We start from the raw sequence: 15,201 nt of genomic DNA on the forward strand, positions 1-15,201 counted from the left end.
CAGACCTCAAAGATCTCACAGACCTGTGAGGATTGGTGCAGGCAGCTCCTTTGACCGTTGTCTAGATAATAAATCCACGTTAAGATAATAATCCAAAATATTAAGTTGAGGGGAACAAGGAGGACACATGTTCTTTGACCAAAAAGCCTCAAGGTTAAACTCTATATATTTTTGAGTCTTTTAGCTTGCATGACAGGGAGTTAGTTCCATCTTGTTCGAAACTTAAAATCTGAAACCACTTGAATTACATCTGATCTTAGGAACTACTTAGTTTTTGAAAATATCACATTTTAAAGAAGGGGAGAAACAACATTCAACTTATTTATCTTTGTCTTATTATGGCCCTTCAAAGGGGGAGAAAAAGAAATGATGACGTAATTTATTGTACCCAAAGTAATAATAATAAAATGCTCGTATATTCTATTTTGTCAATATTATGATTCATAAGTTTTGTCCTTCAAAAAATAAAAAAACCTATGATTAGAAATTATTGAGTCCAAGAAATATGTTATGAATAAAAACCAATTTGATTTGAACCAAGAAAAATATAATGTGCATTCAAACTTTGAAGATTAAAAGTTTAAACAAAATTCAAAGGTTTCCTCCTCTTCGTGGAGTATGTTATGAGCAATTAATATTTTGTCACGAAGAGCTATTTTTTGCTAAAAATAATAACCAATTTGCTATTAAAGCGTGAGGTAATTAAATATTCAGAAGCGTAGGAATCCTATTGCTATAGGTACTTTATATCAAAAATGTTAATGCTCAAAAACAAATTATGTAGCTTTCTTTTGAGACATGTAATAATATATCAATTATTATAACTTTGTGGTACAACCAATAGCACCGAAACCAGAAGGGCGAATATTAGTTGTAGCACCCTGTACTGCCCCGAATAATTAGGCGTCGACTAAAAGACAAATTTTGCTTTAATAACATAGAAGATAACCACGTAGGGTTACTCTTCGTTTTTCGTGAGCACACACTAACATGGAACTACTCAATACTTTTATCAATTCATATATGTTCTGTCCTCAAGAATGAAAGAATAATAATAAGTAATGATGAAAATCCAGCGTAGAATGGCATGTTAAAATAAAAGAAACCGAAAGTCAAAATGGTAACCCTGACAATTTGAAGAATGTTTTGATGGAGATAAAGAATAATGATTAGTACGTTACATTAAATCAGCTATGACAAGAGAGGAAGGAGAAATGGATATAAACAAGGACATTTGCTAGAATTACTTCGACGTCGATCACCATAAGAACTTATAATTATAACTCCCTAACAAATCCGTTCAGTCTTTTATGAGCACACATCAACGTTCAATCTCAAAGTTGAACGTAATTGAATCTATTTGGGAAAGGATGTTCAGTTCTCGGGAATTAATTAATAATGACAGTTGCTAAGGAAAAGAAAATTCATTATTTATATTACTAATTAAAAATTAATGGTCCAACTAAAAAAACACCGGAAGTACTCATTGATAAGATTGATAATTTTGGTAAGGATACAAAAGCGTGCGAAGAGAAGGGAATAAATACAAATGGTATCATTGTCCATTGACTAAAATAATAAATATCTTCCTCTATCAAAAACGTTATCAATTCCCGCCCTTATTATTCAATATTAATATAATATTAGATACTGATAGTCGATAAAGAACTAAATAAATTGGTCATAATAACGTCTCCTTCTGTCTCGATTTCTCGGAGGCCCAGGAATTTGAAAATACTTACTGGACGAGAAACAGATGGCTTGTTGGATTTGTTGATATGAATGTGTCTTTAGTCCCCTGTCTAAAATTAACCGCCACTCATTATCCTCATCTCATATCAAGAGCATGAATATTAATCTATAAAATCAAGTTAATGATGACTACATCAAGTCATACTTTAACTATGATCTCACAAAGATGCTTATTGCATGTAATATACCCTTTGCTAATCATCCTACGTTCAAAAAATTTATGGAGAAATACACGGGTAAATTCTTCCCTTCCCGAGGAACCATCATTAAATTATTGGAGAATGTTGGTAATGATGTCATTTATAGAAATACCCCCATTGTAAATTGTAAAATTGAGATAATTTTCAGCATGTTTTGAGTTATCCACACCAAATTAAGATCAAAGTTATCAGTAAAAAGTATAAAATATTTACTAATTTCGAAATTCAAATCTGAATTTTGTACCATCTAACAGTAAGTATTCATTTTTTTTTTAAATCTAACCATAAAATATGATTCTATTTTAGCTAAAAATATCAAGAATTATGATACACAAATCATTAAATGGCAAAAAAACTGCTTAAATGGTCACAGCAACGGGGGTGGTAGCTTTGGATGGTTCGCAACTAATTTGTCTGACACTAGTTTCTTCACTTAAAGACTTGGGTATGATCATTGGGTTTTCCAATATTACATAGCCAATAAATATTACTTTTTTATAACTTAAAGATTATCTATGGTTGATAAACTCCAAGAAATGGTGTTCAGAAAACTCATAAAAGGCAAAAACAACTGTTTAAATGGTCACAACAACATTGGGTGTAGCATTATAATTAGCAATAGTGTATATCCTTCATGATAATAGAATGTTGTTATATAAGCATACATAACCGGGAAAAAATCTTTTTTGATGCTCTTAATAAGGAGTAACATCGTCGGACATTACTAGATAATTAACTTTTGTTCTAAATCTTTATGATGGATTTAATTCTAACATTTTTTATTTCTATATTTATTGTCTAATTTTATGATTTTGACATTTACTTTATTATTAATAGTTAGTTAGATCTCATCGGTAGAGATATATCTATCCTGTGCCCAATTGTATATAGCAACTTCCACATGAAGAAAAAAGGGTGATTATCTTTTTGATTAAACTCAACGTCTAGCTTGTTTTTTGTAACCTAAAGTTTTGAAATATTTAACTGGATTCCGATGTCTGACCAAGAAAATATTATTTGGATAAATCTATTATTTCAATATTCTGTATTTATAATTTATTGTTATTATTAGTTATATGATTAGAATTGTTTAATTTTGTATATTTAACATAAATGTATGATATTTTATTTTTTTAGTATGTAGATTATATTTAATTTAAGCCTTCTTTTTTAAACTTGGAACTTCAAATATATTTCGAAATACTCTACTTTGTCGTTTCATTAGTTATTATTCTGAGAATAGGGTTCATAATGAATTACAATTTTATGGAGTGTGACGTTTTCATATCTACTGTAACGGATAAAAAACATCTAGGTCTCGTAGTATATCGTCATTAAACATTTTGCTTATAAATACTTTCATTATACCCTCAAAAATCATGATAAAGCAGGTACCTGATTATCAGATCAGTATTTTAAACAATGATACCGTAAGTCTTTCTCCCCTCCCCCCCCCCCTTCTCCTTGCACGCATTTTTCTCTACAGGATTATCAACCTTGCACTCAGTCATTGATAATAAACCTTTGAGAAAATGGATGACCAATGAGTACTTTAGTACTCCAGAGTGTTAACTTCAAACACACAACCCAGTACGCTAGATACAAAATATCTACGAGAGTTGATTCATTTTTACATACAAAGTTTATACTTTATTCAAATCTTAAGTTAATACCTAAGAGTAATAACAATGCTATATATTTGAAGCTACTTGCACAGTGCACACACCTGAAATATTTCATTAATACGATTAGATTATTATTTCTTAGATCAAAAATATGTATATACTATATATAATATACATCAAGAAGTACACTATAATGCACTCTGTACACACCATGCTATAAACATACGCCTCCAATACATCACTAATATAACGACATTATTATTTCTGAGATCAAAATATGTAAATATATAAATATTCGCATACATTGACATATATATTTTGTGACTTTTTTTAATTGAGAAATTAAACTTTAAAAAATATAACGACAAATGTCCTCTATAATGTTATTTTGTCCTCATAATCATTAAGGGAGAAAAAATATGACACCATAATTAAACATAATGCATTATTATGATTCAGATTTTTGTTTTTATTAAGACCTATTTCATAGCTTTATAATAAGAAACTTGTTTCATTAGATACTAATTAAAATTATTAATTTGAATCTGAATAATAAAATTGATATGCACATGTTTTGCTCAAATAATGCTTAAATTATATTGTTAAATTAAAGAAATCAGAACAAAATAATGCTAGTCCACAAAAAATTCAACTCTTTTTTTTCCTTGGATGTGCAAAATTAATTTTTTTAAATAAAATAGCTTCTTACAGATAATGAAATTTCAAGTATTAAGTTTTAAAAAAAATAAAATATCAAATTTTTATGTGTATTTTTAGAGGTAGGTTCTAGACACATTTTGGAATACTTGAATCCAATTTTAGTATAGAAATTAGACAAAAAAAACACCATTTTGGACCCCTATTTTAAGACACATTTAGATGTAGAAGTTTCCAATATTTTAGTAAATAGATAGGAATTACTCACTAAGATTATAAATTGTAATTATAGATAAAATGATAAAAAATATTTTATATATAGGGTAAGGACTCAAAAATTAGAAAATTTTAAGAACCGTTTTCACTTCTACATATTTTTGTTTTGTCCCATTTTAATAGCTTTTTTGTTAATCAAAAGTTGGTAATTCAACAATTTTCTACATTTTTTATTCAATATGTCGCCCTCCATTCTGAATTATGGCTTCAATACAGGGACGAACAGAGTCACAGCTGTCCTTGATGAAGTCTGAGGACAAGTGGTGAGAAGTCTTGTTTGTCTTGTCCTCCAAGATACTTCAAACAGTGAAGTCCAGGGGTTTCACATGGGGCGAGGACGAAGCCACGTGTGTGCCAGGGCGCCGTCTTAGTTAAACAAATAGTTGTCCCTGGGCACGTGCTCTTCAACCATGGCTAGATATGGTACCTGAAGACCTTGTAGTAGACATCCGTGTTGACTTTCTTGTTGGTATTAAAGAAATAGGAAGACATCTTGCTGCTTTCGAACGCCACGACGCTGAGGACCATCGCCTGAGCTGAATATTTGGTTCTGAAGGTTCTCTAACCCTGAGTTCTTGATTCAGCCAAGAAGCAATGATTTTTCCTGTTTAGAACAGCATCCATTGTGAAGATCTTAGTGTCGGAGATCGACTTGTACTTATATGCTGTTTTACATGTTGCTCGAACATTTTTGATCGCACAAAAACACAATCAAAGATCAAATTGTTGCTTTTTGTTAGCTCTTTCGAATTGCACTAAGTGCAAATTATCTGACTTTGAGAATTGTGGCTTGACGGCCTCGAAAAGAAATCTAACTTTTGAGTCCTCGCCCTGTATACATGAAAAGACACAAAAATGAAATTGAAAATATCAACAATATCATAATTATTTGACAAAATCCATAACTGTATAATCACAATCTACTAGAATCTTGATTACTGTTAATATATGTTTGTCATGAACATCGTTTTAATCTCATTAATATTAGGCTTATTCCATTTCCCATCATTCCCAATCTGAATCCTAACCAAATGATCTACGCTTCACATCTCTGTTTTCATCCAAGTAAAACCCTAAATACCACTGAAGTTGATCACAAGTGTCTCACAATGCCATTTTGAGAAAAGGTAATTGAGTCATGTTGTTCTTCATTGGCTTTTGGTTCTTCTGCATCTATAGAACCAAAAATGTTCGCCTTACCCATTATTTCATCCTTGGTCAGAATTGTGATGGGTTCTGTTTCTTCAAATACGGCATCCAACATGGTGATGCTGTTGTATCTCATTGTGGCATCAGTGAATTTTATGACCTTATACAGTCCAAATCTAGCCATCACATCTCTCAGATTGGTCACTTATAGGTGCTGGAGCTCTTGCCTAAAGATAATTTCATTTGAAGCATTATTCATAATCAAAATCAATACCTCCATTATTTCATGGACCTCTTTTCAATTACTTCTGAGGTATGAAAGGTAAACATGCAGTTATCTTTGTTTAAAAAAAAAAGCCAAATACCCAAAATTACCGAAGTATCTCTCACAGTTGAGATTATTGGTTAGCAGATGTTCCCGTTGTTTACTGGACAATTTATGAATATGTGTAGCTATCTCATTATCCTTTCCGTTCTCACAGTATCCCGTGCTACACTATTAATTCACCTTGTTTATTTGCCATGTCTACATACTTCCATTCTACATGAGATTCTTTAAGTATTTCCATCTTACCCTTCTCTAAGTCTTTAAGCAATTTCTGAAGATATTTGGACTGTAATTTGTGATTGGAAATTTCAATACAGTTAATAAATGACATTGTAAGGTTTTATGTTAAAATGACAAGAGTCTTAAATGTTGTTGTTATGAAATTATTCTCCAGGTATATTCTGCATGCTCAAACAAGAAGATTGTTTAAGTGTGTTTTCTCTACGACCTTTTTGAAATATGGAAGGGAGTCATGACCAGCTTGATGGTAACCAAGTTGAGTGAATCGGTTTTCTTTGTAGAGGCAGAACGACTTGTCAACAACTCCTTTCTCCTCTAAAAATTAATCGATGTGATCAGAAAATTATGCTGTTTTCAAATTATGTACATTGAATAATATATTATCCTAATTTTTCAAGAATTTGGCAAAATAATATTATGTCTGGATAGGCTATTTGGATTTCCTTTCATCCCTTTTAAATCTAACTTCTAATTTCACATCGCCTTTATTAGAAGTACATCATATTAAACCTCATCAAAGGAAGACATTTTTTGAGGGAATATACATGACATAGTAACGAAATTGTGAGTTTCGTCGTAGTTCATCATATTTATTTCTATTGGAGAGGCGTGTTTCTTGATGAATCTCATATTAACTAATCCTAATATTTCTAAATGATCAAAAGTGAATAAAATTGGGTTACTGATTTGATTTCTAGGAGCATTATATGTTTGTGGTTCATTTTTGAAGAAATTATCATCTTCAATGCCTCATCCTACCCTGTACGTATATATAATAATAAATATTTTAACTTTGTAGGATGTCAGATAATATTAAATGAAAAGGGACTATAATGAGAACTCGGTAGAGTGCAAAAACCTCCGCTTAAAATTAAATTGAGTTATGTTTCTTAATTGTTGCAAAGTTATGATCTATCATCCATTTTTTTACATTTTGTCTTATCTTGACCTCTCAAAATATAATGGCCTCTTACTCTGACTATATGTAATCTTCGTACCTAGTTTGATCAAAATCGATCCGTAACTTTTGCTGAAATCTTGGTGACTAACAAACAAACCGGGGAAAAAACATAACATACGTTCAAATTCCTTGGTGGAAACAGTAATTGAAAGTAAAAAAAATATAGTTTGCGTGACGATTTATTGAGTCTAATAATTCAGTAAATGAGAAATCTATCAATTTCAGGGGAAATTATTCTATTGAACTCAATTTGCGTAGGTTATCGACCCGATCATTCCTTGAGAAGGAAATATGATTCACGTATATAGACTTCAAAGAAGATTCCTAGAATAAATTGAGTAAAAGTAATACTAAAATATTTACTTAACTTAATTAGTACAACTCCATTAAAAAAAAATCATCATATGAATCAACAGTTTCGTTCTTGGGTATGAACTAGCAAACGTACAAACCAATCAGACGGAAATTTGCCAAGTCAGTACTTAATTGTGTTTTAAGTAATATGTTAAAAAAATTGTCTTTTTGTCTCCAATAAACTCATAAAATAGCGAGATATCTTTGTTTTTTGACCTTTTTCTTTTTTTTTGTATTAATAAACTAAAAGATTTATAAATGAAAAATGAAATATTGGATAATTATAATTCGAATGAACTAAATATATATATCTAAATGATCCCAAAAAAGCCATTAGAGGTCATATCATATTGAAAAAGTCATCAATTTTTATTTATTAAAAAATAGTTGGAAAGGTTTCAAGCAACTTTTGATTAGTGATTTTATTTTCTTGTGTTTTACGAGTCATCACTGTCATCACTCCCATACTTTTATTAATATGAAGTCTGTTATATTTTCGCTTCCACCTTCGTTAAAATATTCAATATAAAATCAAAATTTATAAGGAAAAACAATCGATCAATCAAAAATAGTCAGGACCTTCTGTGTTTTTTTGTCAATTCTCAATCTTCTACTTTCCTTATTCCTTATCTATTCTGCATGTTAATTGATTCAACTTGTATTAGCTCTTGTTAAACTGAGAACAAATTGAAGGAAACTCCCACTCTTGGGAATAATTGGATAGCTTCTATATAAATTTAGGTACTTTTTTCATTATCTTTTTAGAAATAAATTCAAATTGCATGTAAAAATCATGATATCTTATTGATGGGCACAATAAGTATTTGCCGTACCAAATGCAGCCCCCGAGCTGTAGTTTGCCCATACCTGATTTATTTACTAGACAATTCAATTCTTCCTTAGCATTTTGCTTAAAACGGAGTAATTGTGGAGTGTATATTTTTTATTTTTTTCAATATAATAGTTTTGAAACCCGAGTGTGATATTCAATTTATAGCTTTTTAGTACATATTGGAAGCCCAATATGTCCTAGGAGAAAGCTTATAATTTATTCACCCCCGTGCATTCAAAAGTTTTCTACTCTAAAATATCAAGATTAGCCGGATTATTGATATATTTCCAATTTTATAGAGGAATACAATAATAAGAGATAATGTTCTTAATTAATAAAACAAGTTCCACTTATGGGTATTTATAATAATTTTGTGTCTTTTGACCTATTCATGCCTTTATACTTCATATTAATATATCTTCTGCTCCAGTAAATAATTGAGTACGACATTTTTTATCTATGATCGTTCTTTAAGTCTTTATCTTACTTCTTAATCGGGAACATCCATTTGATTACTTAAATTATCAAGGTTGAGTCAATATGGGAGATCCCGACGAGAATGGGATTATACTACTACTTATTTTCACTAAAGGTACCAATACATAATAAATAACATCAACTCTTGCTTCTCCCAATCTAAAAGGATATTCCATGAAGGGAATTAAGGCATTTGGTTATGTGACCATAAGATACAATTTGAGTATTCAGTATTCAATTTGACAGAATTGATTTGAGAAATCTGGTCTTTTTGACAAAATCTTACTAATTGTCATGAAAAAGTCTATAAAAAGTCACATTAATAGGAGCCATCTAGTGAATAAAAAATGATTTATGAAAATACGGCAGCGAGTAAACTGTATATAGTACTCCCTGATTCATATACTAATACAGTGTAAAGAAAAAAACCCGAATACAACATACAGGGAGCACTAATTAAAATGAATTAATACCGCAGGCGTTTAGGCGTTAATCTCATATAAAAAACGAAAAGGCATGAGGTAATATAAATTTATATTTTTCTAAAATAAATGTGGTTTAGATGAGATTCAGCAACGAGCTAAAGTACGGGCCCATCAATTCATATTTTTGTTTTTGTGTTTATCGGTTATTGTTATTTTTTATTATTCTTGAGGAGAGTATGTCTTAGTATTGAGTGAGTAGCAAAGTCTGAGTGTGCTTATGAACAACAGAAGGTACCACCAAAGATTTTTTGGGTGTTATTAAAGGATTAGAGCGGACATTCAGTAGAAGAAGACCATATTTTTTCCTTCTCGTTGCTGATTGGCTTAAAATTGTCACCTGCCATAAGATATACTTGAAAGGTCTTGGATGGATTTTATTTACTATTTTGTTGGCTTAATTTAATTATTTATTTTAATTAACCAATAATTGCAAAATATTTTTCATTATGGTAATCGTAAATGTGCATTAAAAAAATAGATCAGCTACCGATACAAAGTATCTGTGCTTCTCGTTCATCAAAATGTTATCGTTCCAAAAGACATGAATAGAAGATAGTTGTGGAGCAAGGCCATCAAACGTGCTGCTTGAATACAGTCAGAGGCTTTAGATTTTGTAAAGTAACATAATCAACTATTTTTTACTATGTTTACATTTTTTAATTAAAAATTCCAAGGGAATATCAATTTGAATCAAAAATAAATAATAACAACGGATAAATCTCATTTATTTATATATTTAGTCAAAATATCCTTGAGCTAAAATGGTTTTAAGGCAAAATATCCAGAGAAAAACAAGTTTAAGCAAATATTGGCGTGTACCCTTATAAATATGAAAAGAAAAATCTTAACAAAAAGTTTTATATATGTATCTCCTTCTTATTTATATGCAATCGTCTAATTCTGACGAAATTTATTTTAAAGGTTAAAAAACTACCATATTTTATGGATTTTGTTTGAAATTAAATAATGCATCTGATTTTAAATAAATTTTACGCCAAAGGAGCTTGCTTAAAGGATAAATAATCAAAAATTTATTTATAAAAGAGTTCTTGGTTCTACAAGGTATAGTTTAGCAGTAATATGGATTTGATTTGAATGGAAGTAGAAATTTCTAGAGATTAAGTTCTGATTTTCCCCCCTTTATAACAACATGCAACAGCATTTTTGCCCGCAGGCTGAACCCCACACTTATTATCGTTATTTAAGCCGTAGAACACGAAATATATACATTCACCAAAAAATCGAGTAAAATGAAGGACTTTACTTAGAAGCCAATATCGATTTTATTTTCTATTCAAGTGATTTATATCCTACTTGAAGTTATAAAATAGACTTTATATTTAAATCTAAAAAAAATGTCTTTAAAAAAAGGTCGATTTTGATTGACCTTTGGTCAATTTAGTTTTTAATATTTATTTAGAATGATAAAAAATAATAACCGATTCATTTTTTTTCCATAAAATTTATTGTAAACTATATCACTTGAATAGAAAATAAAAACAATATTAGCTTCTGAGTAAAGTGCTTCACTTTACTCGACTTTTTGGCGGTTATATACATTTTATTAATTGTAATCAAGATGAAGTAATAAATAATTCATTTTTCAAATACTGAAATGTTTGTATCAATTTATTATTTACTTTTATTTTTATCCATATAGTTCTTTCATTTCGAAAAAAATCAATGAATCGTAGTTATACCCTAAAAACTTGATTAAAAAAAAAAGGTTTTAAAGGCCAAACTGATATCTGTTGAACTGCTGGAATTCTCATAATCCCTTTTCTAATGCATTTAATCTTCCTAAATGATGAAATTATATTAATAGTGTAGAAATTAAAACTAACGTCGATATCCCTATCCCTAATCTTTGCTAATATTATAACATTCAAACAAGTTATCAATAAATTTAAAATTAGCCATGAATTCTAAAATAAATAATTACAAATCTAAATTAATAAAGTGAATATAAATATAATTTTTTTCCAACAGAAGACAGACATTTAATGCATTTTATAGGAATAAATATGTCCTTGTGCAAAATTACCTAACACCTTTCAAAATTTCGCTCCAACCTCTTAAAAGGATAGAAATACTCAAAAAATTCAAATTGAAAATTCTGGACAACCTGATTTGATATGAAAAAAAGTAATTACAAATTTGTAATTATTGCATTTAGTTTACTAAGGAAATATAAATATTTTATATTTTTCCCTGGCAATGAAAAGAAAAAAGTCTTTTTTCTTGTCCCGAAAAAGGTTGGTTTAATAAAACTTTTCTTTCAAAAAATTCTTTAAATAATATAATATGGCTTGAAAGTAATTTATGGCGGATGGAAAATATAGAAATTTCGTAAAGTACAAATATTATGTGTATGAGAATTGTAGCTAAATTATTCATATTTGAAGTAATTAATAAAAATACATACAAACAATGCTTGTACATACATAGGCTCCATAAATGAAAGTTGAAAGTAGTTTGATCAAAAATTCAAAAAATACATATTTACATCTAAAGAAGTTGATTTGATTATTTGTATTGAACAAATTCCATATTCCTAGTATGTTTGAAGATATTGCGTGACATATGAATATTTTATCTGTTTATTGTTTCTTTTTCTATAAAAGTATTCTAGTACAATCAATTATTCCCTTTATCAATTCATTTATAGAGGCAAAGTAATGAATAAAATATGCACGGTCAGACAACGCCAATTTAATAGTGATTAAAGGAGCAAGTAATTATGGAATCAATAACTATTATTTGGGTATGTATATTAAGGAACGAATTTGAGTAGAAAATCGACCTGATATCTTTTTTTTTTTCAATTTGGATTTAAATTATTTTTTCTAGATGGATCTGAAGTATTTGGAACGCATGTACCTCTAGAGTTAGACCAAGTTTCGAAACGTTAAGGATACCAAAATGAATTACTGGAAAAAAGATAAAAAAAACAAAAAATTAAAAAATTACTGGGTATTAATATACCCAAGTTTGATTTATTCAGCAGTGAAAGAACAAAGGAACGTCACCTATTTTTTATAATTTTCCAAATTTTAATTTTAAATCTGTACTATCATTATAAAACAAAAATAAAACTTATCCGATTTATAAAACTTGTTTTATTGCCTTTAGGAAAACTGAAGTTATTTTTAAACGTAGTTATACAATATTTTCCCTGCAATAATGCTATTTTAAATATTAAAGGCTCACTTCTACATATATCAGTTTTATATTTTATCCATCCAAAATCATATAATAGGCCAAATCAAAAAAAAATAATAATAATTAACTCAACTTTACCGTATAAATATTTATAAAGACTAGAATATAGATAAAACCGTGTTATTTTCTTCAGTATAAATAAAGGAATGACGTAATAGGAAAAGCGACATATTACGAAAAATTACTGACCATACTATTTTCTCCATCTGACCTACGAATTGTATTTGAGGTCCATATTCTTAGTATATAATCCTTCTCTATATGCGAACGTGAATCGAACCTACGCACATTGAGTTCAAGAAAATTATTTCTACATTGGGGACTGTTTTTGCATTATTTTGTTCTATAAAATAAAAAAAACTGAATGTGAAATGTTATGAGGTTTAGCAACGTGTGTACGTAGCTAAAACACAGCCACTGAGCGCTCTGTGAAAATAAAATGGCGTATCTCATCATTATTTTTTCTGAGCATTTTATTATTATTCTTGCCGGAAAAAAAAATATATATAAACTGATATAAGTATTGTGTAGCTACGTGTAAGTATGCCCTTGAAAAACAGAGAGTAAAATGGAAGATTTGTTAGGGAGTTACCTTTTATATTAAGATATTAAATAAGATTGAAGTCTTTCTATTAACTAAAGACTTCAATCTTATTTATTTTTTTGTCCTTGAAAAACTGTTTATTGTCTGGAAAAACAATGCCACAGCTTTATATTACTGTTTTAAGATTTGGAAAAATACGTACATAAAATTGTATCATTCTTCTATAAGGTCATGTTAAATACAAACTTTTTATATATAATTTCTAGGTAGTTGAATATCAATCTACATATGTATACGTAAATTTAGATAGAATGATAATAATGTCTTCTTCATTATTAAAATAATATATATTGTTAGTGACACTTTTGCAAGATATATTGCTTAAGTGCAACAAGTGTTACTTGTGGCGCTATTTTACTAGAAAAATAAATGTATGTATGTAGGTCATGAAGATATTAAATATATAATGGCGTAAAGAGTTATTGACGCCGTGAAAATTATAGAAGTACTTGCCCAAAACATTGAACTGTAATAATAACAAATGTGAAATGACAAAAGAAGGGATTTGTGTTAAGCAAAAAACTAAGAATAGGGATAAGAAAAGACCGTACAAACGGTTGACACGTGTGCTCTTTCCTCTTTTTTGTTCATTTTTTAATAAGTTGAAAGTTTGTTAGCATACCTCTCTAAAGGAAGCATTTTCGCCTATCTAGTTGTAAATTGTTTTAAAATGCTTAATACAATAAATATATATGAATTTGAATATAAACACTTTATTTTCACATATTTTAAAATTGTAATAGATAATTCAGAATATAGGAATAACTGGGTTTTTTGGCCCTCTAAGTGATTATCTGATTTGTTGAGTTTAAGAAATTTACGTTAAACGCTATTCTTAATGAAAAAGAAATTCTTCTTATCATATATATTTGTACTTCAAACTTGACTAACATTTAATGTAACTTTACATTTGCTTACATTTTAGAAACAATCATATTATATAATAATCACACAACCTCTGTCATAAAATAATGCACATTTGAAATCAATGTTTAAGAATTTTTGTAAAAAAATTTGAAGAGCTGTTCAAATGTCAAAAAATGTTTAAAAAAACAAAAGTTGCCTAAATGTACAACATTCATTTAGGACTTGAAAATAAACACTTGACACACATCATTTTCATAATTACTAAGACTAATAGTGTAAAAGTATGTTCTATGAACATAATATTGTAAATGAATGTTCGATAATAATTATCTCCACGTCCCTTACAATAACTACAATGGTAGATAGTTTTAATTAATTATTCCTTGTAAATACATAAAGTGTCATTTCAAACATTCAATCAACGAAATATTACATAAAAATATGCTGTTGCTGATTGAAAAAATAATTATAAGACATTAAAACCCCAACAATTATTTCTATATTGTTGTTGACATATACACCACTTTTTTAAATGGCCTTTGTCTTATTTTTATATTTGAATGTTTAACCCTAATATTGTAAATATTTGTCTAAAGAAACGGTAAAAAAAAATCAACAAAGTCAATCGAGCAATATGAGGGTCATTGCTAGAAACATAGAGCAACGCAGAGTTGCAATTCTGTGCTATCTGTGCGTGGAAAATCACCATCAGAGATCTCTAAAGTGCTGGGATGTAGCCACTCTACTGTGTACCAGGTGATCGCGAGAGGCACATCACAAGCTTTCACAAGGTCCATATCAGGGCCAAAGATGCCTAAATAATTGGTTGAGGCAGTTAAAGACACCTCCTCGTCAGGATTAGTTGCATTTGGATCGAATAAAGAGTTTGACAAGATGGAAAATCATCCGCAGTATAGATAGAAAAGTAAATCTCTTAGCCTTCCTACAGCCCCGGCTGTTCCCCCTTAACTTTGGCATTTTTGGGTACCTCAAGGAGAAGCTTTCAGGACACAACAAAGGACCGACTGAAGACCGCCATAATCACTGCTTGAGCTTACCTACAGCTGAGCTTTGTAAAGTGCAAAGTTCCACACAAGGCTGGAACTGGTCATTAAGGTAAAGGCGGCTATATTGATTAAGAATGTTAATAAGGTGCCCCTGATTGTAATTAT

The sequence above is a fragment of the Lepeophtheirus salmonis genome, chromosome 8, assembly GCF_016086655.4.
Source record: "Lepeophtheirus salmonis chromosome 8, UVic_Lsal_1.4, whole genome shotgun sequence".
Lineage (NCBI taxonomy): Eukaryota > Metazoa > Arthropoda > Copepoda > Siphonostomatoida > Caligidae > Lepeophtheirus > Lepeophtheirus salmonis.